We start from the raw sequence: 16348 nt of genomic DNA, 5'->3' as shown, positions 1-16348 counted from the left end.
GTATTTAACAGTTTCATCATATTCCGAGGCCCTAATACTCGTTTTAGGACCAATAGTTGTTTAAAACACCGTCACCATTTTTTTTTTGAATCATACCTGTTTATGTTTGCATTAATGTTTGATATAAATTGACTATTTGCATACTCGTTAGAAAACTGCCTACTCCCTTCTTGTTACAACATTGGAATGTCAGCTAGGGGTTTTCTAACGAGTGTTGTTTGCATTGTTTGAAAATGCTCGCTTTTCGCCTTACTTTTATTATGTCTGATTTGCATAGTCGCACAGAGGGGAAACATAGGCCAAAAGTTGCTCAAGACTCAAAATATGAAAATCGTTTTTTTTTTGAAAAAAATGTTGATAAACGGCAACCAGACTCTTTTCTACATTTGCTATAACCATCCTCGACTTTGTAGAATTAACCAATCCAATGCAGCAGTCGATTGAACTCAGCCATACTGAAAACAAAAAGTAAATTTTCGAAAACTAAGAAATTAGGTGAACATTTTTCAAGATTTATTGTCTGCGAACAAGATTAGCATTTAAAATTTTCAGATTGATTCTACATCTTTGCTCTTTAATAATGGTGATACATATCCTCTTTATAAAAATTTTTTATGATAATTTTTAAGATTACTACAATTTCAATAGTGAAAAAGTCTATTTCCCGTCGTTTCCCGACCGTAGTTTCTTCTAATGTTTATGCGCTTGAGTCTCAAATATCAGATTCAATCATAAAAAATTGCGCATGTTTCCGCCATTCCGAAAAAAATCTTATTTTTCTCAACTAAAAGATAAAATATTTTTATATGGAATTGCAAGGTTAACTCACACTAAATTTTGTTCCGCCTTATAACCGGGACTCTTATTTATCAGACTAAACCAACACCTATCAAATATGTCTGCATTATTCAGAAACATTCACGGCTTTTTTCATGTGAATTGAGAAAAATTTAATTAAAGTAAGTTTCAAAAAATAAAATTTGGAATGAAATATATGTATATGGGACTATATATACATCTGTACCGATTTGTTTGAAAATTGGCTCAATGTTTTTAGGCTAGTTGTGATTTTGCTGCATTTTAATCTCATATCATATGGAAGCTGCATCCAAATCTGGACCGATTTTCATTATTTTCTATAGGATTAATCTTTGTACAGAAGATATGCTTTGTGCAAAATTTTATATCAATCTGACTATAAATGAGCTTTCTAGGGCTTTTGATCAAATTTTAACACAAATTTCCCCTCTGCGAGTCGTTAGAAAACCTCCTACTCCCTTTTTGTAACAACATTGGAATGTGATCTAGGAATTTTCTAACGAGTTTTTTGCAGCTACGCGACCTTTTGGTATTATTATGGACACTTCGTTTTCGATCGCCACTCGGAACTAGAGATGGGCGCGTGCCTAAAAAATTAGGCACGAACATGCACGAACACGGACCAAAATTTTTATGCACTTTCACGCACAAACACGGCGTTTTTCGAGAAGGCACGAACACGCACACTCACGCACGAAATTAAAGAAAAGATATATCGATATAGCTGTACATTTATTTGTTCAAAAAATTTATATGTTCTAAAATATACATATTGCAAAATTACATATTCTTATTTAAAAACATTATTTTGTCCAATTTAGAGCTCAGAAGTCTAGTTCGTCTTTCGTTGAGAATATTTCCAGATGTGGAAAAAAATCTTTCGATCGTTGCTGAGCTGACGGGTATAGCCAAAATTTTCCTGGCTAATTGTTTTAAATATTTTAGGTCGACTGTTTCCAAAAGTTTAAAACATCAGTCTTGCTAGATACGGCACTCGCTAAATATGTTTCAATTTCAGTATCAATTTTTCGTCTTTTTGCCAAGTTTTGATCCAAAAGCTCTGAAGATTCGTGTAAATGTGGCATTGTTATTTCCTTCTCATCATTAGAACACTCTATGTTCTCACCTTGTATACATTAGCTATTACGTCATTTCTTTTATCGTGTAATAAGAAATTCATCTCCTTAAACGGCGGAAATAAAAACGTCCCTATAAGATGTGCCATTGTTGGCACAAAGCGTTAAAGCAATGATTGTTTAGTTTTAGCTTTCAAATCTTTCATGAATTGAGAGTCAATGGTATCAATTGAGCAAACTTTCAATAGCTTTTCAGACCAAAGCGTAAAAATATGCATAGTAGGGTATTTTTCCGAGCTTAATTTTTCGGAACACTCTTTGCATATTTTGAGAAAACCCAATAGAGGTTCTAGCTTTAAGACAGATATACGATCCAACTTATTCTTTTCTAGCAAAATACTCTTAATCTCATTCTGGACTTGGCATATTCTCTCAAGCATAATATATATGAATTCCATTGTGTTCTTATATCTAGTTTTAACGTTTTCGACAATTTGTTGTTTAGCTACGAGTGTTTAAAATATCTTACACACTTTTTGGAGCAGTCAATCAGTTTTCCCAATTCGGGAAGAGGATGTTTTTTAACAACATCATCCTAACTAAGTTCAAAATGTGGCAAGCTCAAGGTATACGTTTAAATCTTTTAAAATCCTAAACAACGTTGGAGCCATTGTCGGTTACAAATACAGAATTTCCGAACTTGTCTTCAATATCAAATTTAGCATGATAAACAACTGATTTTCAAAAACAGTCCCAGCAAAATGTTTGTAGCCAAAGAAGTAGTTGAATCATGAGTTCAAGTGATTTCGGACTACATTTTTTTACGTGAAAGAAGTCATGATTTTTACAAGGGCCTGGTGCAGTGAGGATACTGTCTAATTTGCTTCTTAAGCACATATTTTCCATTAGTTCTTTGTAGTGAATAAATATACATTCCATGGAAAGTATTTTGAATTGATTTTTCGATTCATTTAAAAATTGATTCGCAAGCGAGGATATGGGAGAAGTTAAGCGAGGATTTTTCACTGATTTGAGACCTCAGGGCCATTTGGAAAAATTATTTAAAAGAGTTGTGGTAACTTTTTATTAATATTTATGATCTGTTTCTCTAGGACGATTCGAATTAAAATTCGTTCAAATTACTACTCAACTCATGTTTTTGTAAAACATTTTTGTTTGAAAAAAAAAAAAAAAAAAACAGTAGTTTGATAACACTGTGACACAAAATGGAACTCAAAGTCTGGGGGTGGAGAATTTCTTTTGGAGATGATAGCCCTTGATGAGTAAACTAAGAACCAAAAGGAAATTTACGCCATAGGTCAAGTTTCTGTGATATCGCGCGAAGAAGTTTTGGATTTTTTCCCTATAATACCTTGGAAAAAAATCTCTGTTTGGCGTTGTTGTAGCTTCGTTTTGAGGTAACATGTATTCATTGAAATCGATTGGCGAACCTTCTTGTAAAACATTTCATTCTTCTAACTCAATGCCTTTCATGTCCTTTTCGTCCTTTATTTCTTGAACCGTAGTGAAAATTGTTCAGCATCCAAATATTCTACAAAAATGTTGCTCAGAAGATTTTAGGTACGGTTCTCTTTGACAACTAAACGATTTTGTCCCGTGTTCATTGTCATTTTTGACATTTATTCAGACTTGGTTGAGAATTAAACTATGTATGGTTTTTCTGTATATTCGTTATTTGTTATGTGTAGGTATGTAGACATAACAATTGGTTATTCCTTGTGTAGACATCTGGGGTGCTTCTGAAATATTTACGACAAATAGCTCTTGTAATGACGAACACGTTAATAACAAATTTTCTTGGAGGATAGATCCTTTTATCTCAATTTTTGAACCGGATATTCCGACATTAAAACCGATTTGAACCGGTTTTAAGTAACCGATTAAACTTATATGTATACCATTAAAAAGCTTATAGAGTTGTCAATCAAATTAAATTAATTCGCTTATGAAAACTTTGTTAGTTGCAGTTCGTCATTACAAGAGCTATTTGTCGTAAATATTTCAGAAGCACCCCAGATGTCTACACAAGGAATAACCAATTGTTATATCTACATACCTATACATAACCAATAACGTATATACAGAAAAACAAAACATAGTTTAATTCTGAACCAAGTCCGAATAAATGTCAAAAATGATAATGAAAACGGGACAAAAACGTTTAGTTGTCAAAAAGAACCGTACCTAAGATCATCTGACCAACATTTTTGTAGAATATTTGGATGCTGAAAAATCTCATCTTGTGGTACTTTCACTACGGTTCAAGAAATAAAGGACAAAAAGGACATGAAAGGCATTGAGTTAGAAGAATGAAATGTTCTACAAAAAGATTCGCCAATCGATTTCACTGAATATATGTTACCTCAAAACGAAGCTACAACAACGCCGAACAGAGATATGGAGTTTTTTTCCAAGGTATTATAGGGAAAAAATCAAAAACTTCATCGCGCGATGTCTCAGAAACGTGACCTATGGCGAAAATTTCCTTTTGGGTTCTTAGTATACTCATCAAGGGCTATCATCTCCAAAAGAAATTTTCCACCCCCCCAAAAATGCTGCTGCACAGTGTAATAGTTCGATCGAAATATAATATAATGAATATAAAACAATGGAATATTTCAAATAAATCAAATGCTTTTATTCTAGAAAGTTAGCTTTTATTACTCAAAAATACCCAAAAACACCTTAAAATGCTTCTTGCATAGAGTCATCTAAAATTGATTGCATTCTAGCTGCACCATGTCCTTGTAAAAATCATGACTTCTTTCACGTAAAAGGACATAGCCACTTGCACTCATTATTCAAATACTTTTTTGGCTACAAACAAAGATGCAGTCTGATATTTCTTGCACCCATGATTATCTTTTTGGATACAATCATTTTGCTGAGTAATTAAAATACCATAAAATAAATTGTTTCTTGTGTTCTTGAGAATTTTATTTGCAAAAAGTTATTATAAATGTAAACATTGCTAAAATGTGAAATTTTTATGAAATGGATTCAAATCGGACATTGCCGAAATGTGAAGAACGGAATGCATTTGTCATGACTCTGCTTGGACTGCTTCTAAAAAAGCTAGTCAATCACTACTTCACATATGTAGAACAACTTCAAATAAATTTTGCTGGGAGTATATTGCGTTAACCCGCTGAGTTGTTTCTGTCTTTGATTCTCTCTCATGAACAAAACAAATGGCAAACAAACATCAAATTTTTTTTCTGGCCTCTCCATAACATAACGGCAAAAAGTACCAGACTACAAAAACGAAGCAAATAATTTTTGGAAAACCACAGTTGGTGAATTTTTTGGTTTTATTTTCTTGTTCGATTTTCTTGTTTAGTATGGTCTCTTGCACGACTTCTAAAGGGAGCCCAAAAATTTAGCACGATCGTGACACATAGTGCAGGTCGTGTTTAGTCGTGTCGTGCAAAACCGTGTCGAACAAAAAAACACGATCACGCACGGCCAAAAATTTATTCCGGCACGACACGCACAAACACGGCGATTTTCGGGAAGGCACGAACACGCACTACTCACGGCACGACACGCGCCCACCTCTACTCGGAACACTTGTAATTTGCTAGCCTCGTTGATTTTCAATTTATTTAATTTATTAATTTTATATAGCCACTAAATCTTCTGCTTTTTATTATTTGAAAACTAAAACGTTGGTGTTTTTATTTCTTTTTGTCGAAACGGAATTTCGGTGCCTTTACATGTTTATTCACTCGAGCCGGATACGACCCTTTGGAGTGGTTTTCGTTTTCTAGTTGGTTTTCGTTTGTTTATTCTCGAAGCATATATCAACTTCATAATCATCCTAATCAACTTCATCATCTTCATTAACAACATTATCATCCCAAAAACATCAACAGTGCAGTGTTTTATTATTGTGAACTCGCGTAATAAAAATAATGTCCGTCGTCCAAAAATTATCCTCGTTTTCTTTACAACAATAACAATACCTACGACCGCTTTGCAACGCGGCGCGTTTTACTTTATTCGTTTCTAATTTACTCGGTGTTATTATTGAACAGTAAAAACAAATAAAAATTAGTTTTGGTTGCAAAAATCATTGTGAAAAAAAGTGCAAACATTTTAGTCAATAACCGTGTATTTTTCAATCAATGTGTAATTATTAATAAAATTTAATTAACAATCGTGTTAAATTTCGATAATTTTATTTAGGTAAATAAATCATTTATTTAAATATTTCCATGGGGTTACCACTGTGTTGTTGTGCCTAATAACAGAAAAAAAAACACCAAAATATACACCACATTATTTCTTCAATATTCGCATTATTCCCTGTTCAAAATACGCTAGTGACATATTTACGTTGTGCCGTCAGTGGTCATCGTTCTATTGCTTGTAATATACACACATCGCTTACATATATACTATTGTTTTAGGCAGCTGTCGCTATCCTATTGAAAATAACCCTGCAAACATATCTCAAAATTGTGGAAGATTGTTCGCTCAGATTAATCTTGTGTGATTCCCAACGCCGATCATTGGACGATTTTTTACATTTTTTCTTAGATTTTTCAAATGATCGCCATAGAGAATAACAGAATACTCTTCTGGAACAGCAACAGATTTTTGATTTGGTTGTATATAATTTTCATATACGCTTTCGACAGAACTTTGATATAAATGTCACACATAATATTATGAGAATTGACAAACACAACGCATGCCCAGCTTTTGCCGAGTTTAACTAGAAAGACAACAAAGTGAATGAGGATGCAGTATAACTAACCACCAACAACATAAGGAATAATTAAAAATCAGAACAATGCAGAAAAGAAAACCAACGAGGGTAAATAAAACTTAAAGACAACAAACGAAAAAAAACCAAACCCAAAGAATAATTATATTCTTTTTTACTTTATATTTTAATCTTCTAAAGATCTTTCAGATGATTAATCTGCGATTCTTCCTCTGGATTCGCTTCCTAGACACAGTTACTTGATGTTAGGGATTCGCAGAAGATCTTTAGGGTCGCTCTTCCGCGATTGAATTGATCTTCCCCGCGAATTCCAGCGTATCGTTAAGCGTTTTAACATTAAAAAATGTTTGCAGGGAATATTTTTTCGTTTCTCGCTACACCTATCGGGTCGTTCGATTGGGGCTTGTGTACACGTTGGGTACAAAAAAGAAAATTGTTTGCATATTAAATTTCAGGGTGTGTATATAGCATTTTCAGATTAAATGAAACCTTTTCCAAATTAAATGAAACCTTTTCCAAATTAAATGAAACCTTTTCCAAATTAAACGAAACCCTTACCAAATTAAATGAAACCTTTTCCAACGGAAATGAAACCTTTTCCAATTGAAATGAAACCTTTTCCATTTGAAATGAAACTTTTTCCAAATTAAATGAAACCTTTATTTTTTATTATAAGGAACTTGAAACTAATAATATTATTTTTTTGTTTTAAATTAAAATGTTAACATCAATTGATGTAATTAAAACAAATATAGTTATATAGGTATTTATTTCTGAATAAACCTTACAATAGTTGGATTTTGTAATTAATTTTTACCTTTACCGACAAAAATCGGTAAAATTAAATCGAAAAATTATGATTGAAAATGTTCAATAAAAGTTGGCATCACTGTTGCTATCGGTAAAGGTTAGAGACCACTTTTTATTCATCGTTAACTTACCGATAAAATCCGTTAAGTACCGAAATTATGGGCATTTTATTTTTAACGACTTTTGTCGGTAAGGACAACAATGTGTTACTGAATCTCACTACAGCTATGATTGGTTTTTTCGACTCTTTTTGAGCTCTTAAATCATAATTTTAACTTTACTTTTATCAATAAACGGAAAACCGTGCATCTATCTTCCATCGGATGTAGCATTTGCCGACTTTCAATATTGTCATAGAAACGATAAAACCATTTTCATGAAGGAGCTCTGATTTATGTTTGGAACTTCTGTTATTCCGATTCATTTTTTGTTTCGACCACCTTATAGTGCAAAGCAGCTTGATGGAGAAGTCTTCTACAATGATATCGAGGATGTTATCTCACCATTAAACAACTACCAGTACGTTGTTGAAATGGGAAAGGAAAGAAATGCTTTTTGGAAAATTATTTTCAAACTAATATTGTTAATTTAGAAAGTAATACAACTCTTACAACTCGTCAAGATTATTTCACCAACTGTCCATTTCATTTAGATTCTAAGTATAATTGTGCTGTTAATAATGTATCAAAGATATTTGTATTCATTGAACAGAAATGGTATTATATTCGTGAAATAGATAAAGTAAATAAAAGCAAGACAGATTTGTGTTTTTTATTTGTTTCAAATTTTATTCAGAGATGTACAGACAATGAAAGTGAACAATAATAGGAATATTGTTGAAAACTTATTTACTCTACTGGTTCCGCAAACATTTGGACCAATTTTAGGAAGAATACGATCTAAAATATCTGGATTGATTGGAATATTGTTCGTAACACGTCTTCTGATCAAGGGGCTACTGTATGGCCAGCGTAAATGTTCTTCTGTCGGATCATTGATTGGAATATTTGTTCCACTTTACAAAAATGACATCTAGTTAAATCTCCTATCCCAGTATAATAAAGTCCCACTGCAGCCGTTTTCTTAGTATCTGGATACGATAATGGCCAACGATCAAACGTTTTTAAGCGATGATTTTACCTATTAAGCGAAGGTATCTTTCTATCTAAGGATATAATTTCAAACTGAAACCTCTGACCCCAAATTTAAATAAAAAGACTTGACAATTTTTAGTTTTATTAATGTTCTTTATTTATAAGTATTTTTGCTTAATAAGGTTCATAATAAAGTGTTGGAATTTCCAATTGTTTTAATTCTAATTTATATACATCTGTTTCGCTACCACTTTTCAAGGTTGATTTTATTACGGCATATCCTCCACCAGCCAATTGTCTTACAAGTTCGTCTCCTAGTGAGAGAAATCTTGTTGGCAAGTAAAGAATAGAGTCATTTATCCGCAATACAATTCTCTCCCCATATTTTTTTTGGTCTTGAATGCACCAGTTATGATGTAATCTTTATTGTTCCCCATATCCTTCAAAGGAATTATTGTTTTGATGTTGAAGGAATTGAAGAAATTAATTAGGTCTCGGCTCGTCATGTTTTCACTTGTAATTTAATTTTAATACTGTGATTCTTATTTAAAATTATTTGCTTTTTATACTAAAATTGTAGTGTGATTAACATTAATTTTACAATATTGTGAAATTCAATAAACCTACATATGTTGCGTGAATAGAAAATCATTTTTGATTTCATAATCGTACAGATTATTTTTTTCGCTGCTATTCCCCTTTCCCCCTTCACTCTCCTAAATTAAACCTAACTTCATTATCGATATACACATATGTAAGGAAATCAAAGTCATAATCTAAACATATTCCTTTTCAAGGTCAATATGACCACAAATATACATACAAAAATATTGGGTTTAAAGAACCAGACATGGTGTCGTCTTTAAAAAGTCCAATAACCAATAACAATAACTGAACAATTTGCTATGAGGTTTTATTAAACCCATTTTAATTCTTAAATTTGCTCCAAGGATGCTTTTTCTCCTCATTAGAGTCTGTCTACTACCTTAAAATACGACTATGTACTTCGTACATAATATCAAAGGTAATGACAGAATCTAATGAGTGACGTTTCAGAAAAGCCCGCCTCTCAGTATCTACGCTAGAGTTATTAAAACTAACACCAACGATAGGATCAGGTCCTACTCGTCAAACCCTTTGTACAAAGGTAATACCGTTCCACGAACGTTAAATCAATAAAAATACAGTCCACTGCGATTTATTTTTCCCTAATTTTCTTTCCATATTGCTACGCAAACATTGGTCCTTCGAGTCGGATTATACGATCGGTCTCTGCCTTCACAAGGAAAACCCCAAAAAGCAACGACTACGTCGCAGCAGCAACAACAAAGGACCTACGATCAACCGCATCAATTTATTTACCAATAAATTGCGATTTTTACCATCACAACAAAGGTATGTACACATTTCATTACGTGAAAAAGTGACATACCAAAATTTACAAGTGTTGTGCATAATTAAAAGTAAAAACAAAACCGTTTGTCGTTTTACAATTTTAACTACTTCCCACTTTAAACTTGTTGTTTTTAAATTTGAAAACAACAAATATGAGATTGAGCTCGACTTACATACAAATAGTAAGTTTTACAAGATATATTTTATGTCCGTCCGTCCGTCTCCTACGAGATTGTCGTCGGTAAAATTCATTTAAAAAATACCAACAAAAATAAGTGTCCACTATATCCTCACATAAAAACAAAAACAATCACATTGATTTTTCTTATTTTTATTTATTTCCAAATTTATCAGTGTTTTTGCACATTTCTTTTATATTTTAATACATAATCAATTGTTATTGTGGTGTTTTTTTTATTGTGCTTCTTTTTGTTCCCCAATGCACCAAAATCATCACAACAATAACAATTCCAATATAAAAGAATAATTGTCATTCACTTGTCATTACTGCTGATTGTTTCCACCTTTAATTAATACGGGTGGCAGATTTGGCACTCATATACCATTTACACTACGATCGATTGTATTAGGCGTATTCCCGTGTACTAAAAATTGAAATTATTTTCGTAAAGATATTTTAGTGCTGTTTTCTCGTATTTTTTGAGTTGAATCCTTCGGATATTAACTAAAAATAAATTTTATTCGTGTTTTTGACACCGTGCCCCCTACCGTCGGTATTAGTGAAGTGGTTTTGCGAATTTTCAATTTTTTTAATATTTTTGGAAATTTGTTTTCGGCAAGTGCTATCATCGATACATTGCCATAGTTTACGTGTATTGTACGATACACTCTAAATATTTTGCGAAATTTAGAATACACTGAGAGAAAATTGGATTTAGTTTTACATTTTTCTTAAAATTTAAAGAATTTTTGGGGTTTAATCACGTTAAACCTCAAATATATTGCCGTATCCACGATACATTATGGAAATAGTCTACGACTACTAATAAACTCAGTGCATTTTACCAATAAAATCATTTTATTTTGAAGGTAATATTTTTTCTAATACTTTAGTGAAAATTTACTACCTCTATTGGATTTTCGCATACAATTTTGACATCACGTGTCATTTCCAAAGTAATAAAATACTTTTCAGGCAATTTCGTTAAATTTGCACAACTACGTGCATTATGGAAATTTATTTAGTCTTCGACTACATTTAATTTCTCAATACGACATTTTGTGTCACAAATTATCTTTGTTTTTGACTTTAATCCTGAATTTCATTCAAAATGCCCCTCACTCCTTTAGATTTATTCAACAGAGCTGCTGATGCTTTAGTCAAATTTGATGCCAACTTCAGTTCCCAACGGGACGGTGAGCTCGATGTTTATATCTTAGAATTGCTAGGAGCTGAGGCGAGAACATTATGGGAAAAAGTTAAACAACAATCTGATATATGCCTCAATTATCTATATGAAGATAAAAATTCAAATAAGGAAACCCTTGTAGCTGCCGACATCAAATTCGATGTCGCATACAAGTGTTTTATGAATGTTTTATCGTCCATTAATAGAAAGTTAGGTGTACTCCGGACCTCGTCTCAGTCACCTACTTTCACTTCTCCAAAATCTCATATAGATAAACCTACAGTACCACGTTCTGAAGATACAACGACCATTTCCGATGTTTCACATCGATTGACGCCTTCAAATAACTCATCCTTCACATCCTGTGGAGATGTTAATGCTTGTCACAGACTTAATTTACCCCCCTGTGACATCGAAGTGTTTAATGGCGATTTTTTTCTCCTGGCCTACGTTCAGGGATTTATTTTCTGCCCTCTATATAAACAACAGCGGCATAAGTGATATAGAACGCTTATGTCATGTAAAGAAAAAGACCAGTGGTGATGCCCATGAAATAGTGTCTAAGTTTTCGCTTACCCACACAAATTTTAGTCTGGCATGGAATGCTTTGCAACAAACATACGACAATCTACGTATTTTGGTGAACTACCAACTAAAACGCCTCTTTGACCTCCCAGTTTTAGAAGAGGAAACTAGTTTAGGGTTGAAGTCTTTGCAAAGAGGCATAAACGGGTGTATTTCGTCCATGTCTAATTATGACGTGCCGACAGAAGACTGGGATCCAATTCTAGTTTTCCTTTGTCTTCAGAGATTACTAAACACTGCGTTGTGCTATGGGAACAAGGCATTAAAAACAAATCTGCATTGTCCTCTTGGACAGATTTGGATCAATTTCTCACGGAAAGAATCCAAACTCTGACCTGCTTGCGTGATATTAGGGGAATAGACTACGTCGAACCTCTAAATCACAACAAAAGACTTTCCCATTCCACGAATGGTGAAAGCACTAAAACATGTGTGGCCACGCCACAAAGCACACCCCGTTCTTCACGGTATTCTCGTGCACCCTCGTCTAAATCTTGTGCTCTTTGTTCACGACAAAGGCACCATCTTAGGGTTTGCCAAAAATTCCTTAGACTTTCAGTTCCTGAAAGAATAAGTGCAGTTAAGAAACATTACTGTTGTCTTAACTGTTTGTCTCACGGACATAAAGCTTCAAAATGTAATAGTGTACATAATTGTACTATATGCAACAAAAGGCATCACACCCTGTTACATAGGGAGGTCTCTCCGCATCGTACGTCTCCGACGTCACCTGATTCCAGGAGTTTAGTTGCTTTAAATTCCCCTTCTACCTCTACGGGTCATCCATCTGGGTCTAATTCTAGACAAGTATTCCATATTGTGCACCAAGGTACTACGTACCCAGCCAGAGCTTTAATTGATCCTGCTTCTGAATCATCTTTCATTTCTGAAAATATGCAGAGTAGAATAGGTATTGCCACAAATGCAGTTAGAGCCTCAATTTTGGGTGTGAGTAGGTCAGTTTCTGTCATTTCTAGCAAAGAATGTTCCATTCACATTGTGTCTTCTTTGGAAGCTACGCATTCAATGGACACAACTGCTCTTGTCGTCCCGACCATTGCAGAAAATCTGCCCTCCTGTTCCATCCCAACTGACACTCTACCACAATTGCCAAATCTACGTTTGGCGGACCCCGATCCATTCTCTTCCCATTCTGTTGACCTTCTTCTTGGTGCAGATCTTTATCCCAAGATTCTGGCACAGGGTTCTCATACTAAGATATTAGGCTCGTTGATAGCGCAAAGTACAGTCTTCGGCTGGATCCTTACAGGTCCAATGCCATCCACCCATACTGGGCCTTCTATTTAGGGATTCTCCTTGAAATTGTTAGGATAGAAGACTGGGGACAGTGAGTCTTTGGGTTCCAATTTATCCATACGGACGCTATTGACAGTCATGCACTTAACCTTCGGTGGTGTATGTGTTGACTGGTTAGTAAGCCATGCTAGGTTAGTTTTCCCACGGAAAACAGAGATTACATCGCCTACACTTCTCCACCACTTGCTACGCAATTATTGGTTCTACGACCATCTACTTAAACTTTGGCCCTACGGCCGTCTATCTTATTGGTTTTAATGGGCACATCCCAAAATGTTCATTAGGCATTTGATTGAAAATTTATTAAAAAAAAGTCCTAAAAATTTCCGTCACTGGATATTTCATTCAAGCTCCTCCGGGTCAAAAATATTTATCTACGTTCGAAAGAGGGTATCAATACTGATACTGAAAACGAAAATTAATCCCGACGGCACTCAAACATCCATATTCCCACTCCCACGGAGTTAATTAATAATAGACCATGTTTCGAGGCGTCTACGCGACCTCACTACTTTTTCGTGTTATTGAGCCACGAAACATCGGGCTATATATATGTAAAACGACCAACGGTTAAGAGGCCTTTCTGACCTAAAAGTTTGTTTTATTGTTTAATTCTCGCTTCCTCTCCATTTTTCTTATGACTTGGAAAATTTCGAATGATGGTTGCGACGATGGTGTGAGGATGACGTCCCCATGCACGACAAGGAACAACAAGCTGATTAAAAAGCCACTCCACATGAAGCCTACGGAAAAAAGGACAGCTGGTACTGCACCTCCTTCGGAGAATACAGTCCTATTTGTATACAAATTAATTTCGCCCTCGGCGACTCCTCGGAGTTCCTCCAGGAGAAACTTGTGGTCTCGCCACGTAAATCTGTAAGAGGTGATCTTCAATCACCTTTTACAATCTTTACATAATGATCAAGGTCTCCACGAGGCATTGCACGATCGTGCCCCACGGGCACACGAATATGAAGTACTTTTTTTTAATAACTAACATTTAATTTTGCAACATAGCTGGATATTGCAAGCCCGGCGGAATGAACAATTTGCTATGAGGTTTTATTAAACCCATTTTAATTCTTAAATTTGCTCCAAGGATGCTTTTTCTCCTCATTAGAGTCTGTCTACTACCTTAAAATACGACTATGTACTTCGTACATAATAACAAAGGTAATGACAGAATCTAATGAGTGACGTTTCAGAAAAGCCCGCCTCTCAGTATCTACGCTAGAGTTATTAAAACTAACACCAACGATAGGATCAGGTCCTACTCGTCAAACCCTTTGTACAAAGGTTATACCGTTCCACGAACGTTAAATCAATAAAAATACAGTCCACTGCGATTAGAAAAAATACTTTCACATCGTGTTTTATTTTTCTCTAATTTTCTTTCCATATTGCTACGCAAACAATAACGGTTTCATAACATTTAATCGAACAAATTGAATATTGAGTAATATTGAATACAGGTTCTTCTTTTACTTATTATGTTAACATATACAACATAAATTTAAAGGAAGCTGGACTGACATACATACAGCCGTAATGCCTCAACAATGGTCATCGATTCCTTATTTTTACACATTGGTTCCCCTTCTCTTTAATACTCCCAATCATATTTGCATACATATCCAAATACATTGCAGATCGATTTAAAGCAACCAAAAATTCAATCCATCCTTCAATTCATTATTTAAGACTTTCTCGCATTCATCGAATAATAAAAATAAACAAATCGAGAAGATCAATCGGATTCATATTCAAACACACAGCAAATACTCAGTACACTTGTCCTCTGACTTAAAGCAAAGCAAAAGAACTAAACGACATACACACAAACATACAATAAACACAATGCCTCAACAATGGTCAATGCTTCATAATTAGATCAATGAACAGACAGACGGACGGACAAACGAGACAACCCACATTGATCATGGACACGATCCAGCATGCCTACGGACAGACGGACGGACAAACAGGATCACCCACGTTAATTGTCCACTATGCTTCTTCCATCATAAGGAATTCCAAGAATTTCCCACGGTCACCCCATTTGTTTACTTAAGATATGTAATTTGATACTTTTAATTACTATATGACTTGTAATAGGATATTTTTAATTGGTTTTGAATCCTCCCCATTACTCTACTACCGATTTTCTACCCATGCTCAGCCTTTGGTAGGCCTTTCCATGCACTGTTGTAGTCTCGCCTGTGGCCGTCCGCAGTTTGTCTCCATTTAACGGCAATACCTCCCCTTTTAGCAAATCCGGTCTAATAATGGACTTTAATGCACCGGTGTCCAATGTCGAGGTCGCTCTTTGAAGGTTGGTCGTCGCAATCTGCATTCTCGTGCAATGTGTGCAGCTTTGCGACAATTGTAGCAATTCTTTTTCGTTCTGCCTGGCCCTCGTTTCACATTATCTATTACCCGCATTATTCCATCCTTCATCAGGTCGACAACGTTCAGGAAATTGTTGTCCTCAACTTTCAGCCACCTCACGTTGTAAGCTTGAGGTTTCACCAGCATCATCGCGGTCTCTTGGGCCAGCGCAAATGACACGGTTTCTGCAAATGTTCCCATCGGCGATGCATATGTCGCAAATTTTATCTCTGGATCATTAATACCACTAGCAAATGTTTTGATCTTTATTCGGTCAACAAATAGATGTGTCTCTCCTGGATATGTCAACTGCGCCAACCGCTCTACTTCAGCCGCAAAATCTTGTAAGTTCTTATTTGGCTTCTGGACTTTCCCCTCATTTGCATTAGGTAGATATCTTGCTTATGTTCGCTAACGCACTTACGTCCGAGTGCTGCTTTAAATCTCCATATTTGTTCCTAGAAGCGGCAGGAGTGCTCTGTAATACGTCAGCAGCATCACCCTTAAATGCCATAAGAATGATACAGTCTTGTCGTTGTCGTTCCAAGAATCTCTAGCAGCCACTGCCTCGAACTGTAATTTGAGCACATTAAAGGCCTTAGAGTCGTCGAACACAGGAGCCTTGGTTTTTAGCGTGCTATCAGTAGCTCTAACTGGACCGCCTTTGATTTCCAGCTCCGACATGTTCTTCTCCAGGTTCACAAACTTCTCGTCGTGGGCCAGAGATTTCGCGTCAACAGA

At 35.0% G+C, this 16348-nt stretch overlaps 1 protein-coding gene and 1 long non-coding RNA gene across 7 annotated transcripts in view; both read right to left on the bottom strand.

Moving 5' to 3' along the window:
• The window catches only part of Ca-alpha1D (Ca[2+]-channel protein alpha[[1]] subunit D), a 1669376-nt gene that overhangs the window by 1046326 nt on the left and 606702 nt on the right, over positions 1-16348 (bottom strand). The gene's annotated exons all lie outside the window — the stretch shown is intronic.
• Positions 9765-16068, bottom strand: LOC141388121 (uncharacterized). The gene is made up of 2 exons (XR_012408731.1): positions 10141-16068; positions 9765-10051 (listed from the first exon to the last, which is right to left on the bottom strand). It is a non-coding gene; the product is annotated as an uncharacterized lncRNA (long non-coding RNA).

Source organism: Musca autumnalis, unplaced genomic scaffold (genome assembly GCF_047663935.1).
Source record: "Musca autumnalis isolate F117 unplaced genomic scaffold, ASM4766393v1 scaffold_6, whole genome shotgun sequence".
Classification (NCBI taxonomy): domain Eukaryota; kingdom Metazoa; phylum Arthropoda; class Insecta; order Diptera; family Muscidae; genus Musca; species Musca autumnalis.
Note: the sequence above shows the minus strand (reverse complement) of the source record. Positions and strands in the feature narration are given on the sequence as shown.